This window comes from Hippocampus zosterae, chromosome 7 (assembly GCF_025434085.1).
Source record: "Hippocampus zosterae strain Florida chromosome 7, ASM2543408v3, whole genome shotgun sequence".
NCBI classification, from domain to species: Eukaryota; Metazoa; Chordata; class Actinopteri; order Syngnathiformes; family Syngnathidae; genus Hippocampus; species Hippocampus zosterae.
This window is the reverse complement of record NC_067457.1, coordinates 18,070,674-18,073,540: the sequence shown is the minus strand read 5'-3', so window position 1 is coordinate 18,073,540 and position 2,867 is coordinate 18,070,674. Positions and strand designations below refer to the sequence as shown.

Sequence of the window (2,867 nt, the reverse complement as noted above, 5' to 3'; positions counted from 1 at the left end):
ATTAAGACAATTGGGAGTGCGTTTATATGATCACGTAAACGATCGTTGATAGTACATTTGTGTGCTGTCAAGGGCTTGCGCACTACGTTGCCACAAGATGGCGCCAAAAGCCGCGGCTAATCGGGAAAACAGCAGAGCTTTAGCATAAATTCTGTGATGGATAAAATAAGTTTGGAACATTTTGACAGAGAAAGCAGACCAATGACGATATATCCATTCATCTGTCCATTTTCTAATCGGTTTCTCCTCATGAGGGTCGTGGGCGTGCTGGAGGCTATCCCAGCTGTCTTAGAGCACCAGGCAGGGCGCAACCTGAACTGGTTAGACTCATTACTTAACCTGTTCGAATACAAGAATGTTGTATGTTGTGTTTATTTACTTTTCCTTTGGTAAACAGTGATCAACATTTTTGCCTATTTTCTGACATACAGTACACATCAAAGCAATAACTGAATGGTAGTAAATTAGCATTTTCTGTAATCTCTTGAATAGAGGGATGGAATTTAAAAAAAATGTTTTTTAATCCGGTTCACTGATTGGTGGCTAAAATAATGGACAGACTAATTACAATCATCGTCTGGCCCTTCCGCAGTCATTCGTGACAAAAAGCTGACAAGAGAATGTCGTCAAGCTACCAGGAAGGGCAACAAAACAGGATGTGGAACCCCACCAAAATAAAACGGGTAAACTGACAAACTCACTGGAGTCCTTTCAAATTTGAATTTGAAACATATCTCTGCCAGAATAAGTCTTACAAAAATCCAAAGAAAGAAGCAAAAAAAAAAAAAAAAAGTAAAAGACAGTTTAAACGTATTTTACGGGCATGCATTGACAGCTAGCTGATGCAGACATCACCATTGGACTTAAACTTTTTACAATTGGGTCAAACTCCAAGCCACTTTCGCGACAGTCAAACGTCAAGGGAACGCGAAGAATGCCTTTTGAAGGAATTTTGTTGCTCGAGTAACAGATGAATTTTTATTTTATTTTATTTATGTATTTATTGGTCTTTTGCGATGAAGCGGCCGTCGCATTGGAAAGCGAGGAAACGGGCACGTCAGCCAAGAGTCTAAAGAGGCACTTTACTTCAGCCGTAATGTGGTTTTCCTCTCCACTATTGTAATTTCCCTCCCGGGGGGGGACAAGGTTGTTTCGCACGAGCTGGTTCTCTAATAACCAAGCCAAGCCTCCTAGTCAAAAACCCATTAAGGTCAAGTCATGCATAGTTGATTGAACATCTTGTCTGTTGGTCTGCTAAGGAGACTCTAAGAATATCACATTAATCAGAGGCAAAAAAAATGGAGCTGCAGATGTTCTTGGTGGGATATTTTTGGGGGGGATGGGGGATTGGGGGGTGGTCTCATTAATACACATGAGATTTGTTCATTAAGAGCTTGGGTGTAAAAATGAACACATTTCAATTCTTGATTGTGTACAATTCAAGTGAAAAAGGAAGAAACCTGGTGCGATGAGTGGGTTGAGGGTTTAAATCTGGTTTTCATGTGTTTTGTAAAATAGTGTTAAGCGTCACGTTGAGTGTAAAATGGGTGTTTTTTGTCGTTTCCCGTAACAGTAGGAGTAGCGTGTGCGTCTGAAATATCTGCCATCATTTTCTACGTACGAGGAGTCATCGGTTTGCCGACCACTTTGTTCGTTTTCACGTTTGACGAGCGGAATTTGGGAGTACGCTGGTTTACTAGCGTTATAATTTGAAAGTATAGCAAGGCATTGAAAAACGGTGAAAACCGTGGGGGGGCGAGGGGGGCCGCAGGGGTTGAATATCATCCAGAAAACTCCGGCGCACTCGGATATGGTGGCTCTTTTTGACCGCGTGTCGATGTGAGCGTGTGGCGGTGGCTCACCTAGCCAATGACGCAACCAAGCGTGAAATCATCTCTGCTCAGCTCTGAAGGGCCCGACATAGATTTTTAATGAGAAGACCATATCCTCCCCCCACCCCCACCCCGCCCCGCCCCTTTATGTGCCAAATATAGTCACCGACTGCATTGTTTTTCATACATTTTCCACAATAAGCAAGAGACCGGGGGTCTAATGAGATGTGCGAGTTAATGACGGAGGCAGCCCTTTGCATTTCTAACTTTGGCCATGAACAAAAATCGCTCCGCTTTTATGTCGGATTTGTCGGCAGCATGTGCAAGTCGCTGCCGTTTCATCGTCGTTAAACACAAACGGAGCGCCGTCGCCGGCGGTGCGCTTAACGCGTTCATGACACAGAAGCGCAGTCATGACAGGGCATCACGTGTTGCCCGCAAAATGAGCAACAGGATACCTGTAGTTGTTTTTGGTTTTTGGTTTGTTTGTTTTTTGGGAGGGGGGGGGGGCATGGGGGCTACGTCAGTCCTAAGTTTCATTGCGTTTTCGCCACAGAATAAGTGAGCACAATGCGGACTGGTTGCATTCTGAGGGCAAACTGGCACCTTTAAGGTCAATTTTCAAAATGATGATGTCACACATTTTTTTATGAGCACTTATGTCGACACTACCATTGTTTCAGGGGGGGGACACACAACAATGCCAAAAGGATTACTTTCATCCAAATAGTGCAACCGAGGAGACTGTCGTGCTTTCAGGTGATTGCTTTGTTGCAACTTTCAATATGACAACGTGGGTTATCTGATGCAAACAAAATCCCTCTTTGGAGGCAATTATTATTCCCCCCACCACCACCACACCCCCCTCACTGTGCGCACGAGTTCAGTTCTGCTTTCCTGAAAGCTCCCTTAAATCGGAAAGAGATGAAACGCATCATCATCGGTGTGAAATAAAAGCAAAATGGACTTGATAGCATCGACGCTATTATTTCTGTGAATAATATCGCTAGCGGGAACGGCGGCGCCAGCAAAGAG

The 2,867-nt window shown here is 44.1% G+C and overlaps 1 long non-coding RNA gene across 1 annotated transcript in view; it reads left to right on the top strand.

Moving 5' to 3' along the window:
• Window positions 1-1,976, top strand: part of LOC127603561 (uncharacterized) — a 4,820-nt gene extending 2,844 nt beyond the window's left edge. The window contains exons 1-2 of the long non-coding RNA XR_007963094.1: window positions 1-169; window positions 461-1,976. The exon at window positions 1-169 is cut by the window's left edge and continues 2,844 nt beyond it. This is a non-coding gene — a long non-coding RNA (uncharacterized LOC127603561). The remainder of the gene's footprint in view (window positions 170-460) is intronic.
• Window positions 1,977-2,867: the final 891 nt, after the last annotated feature.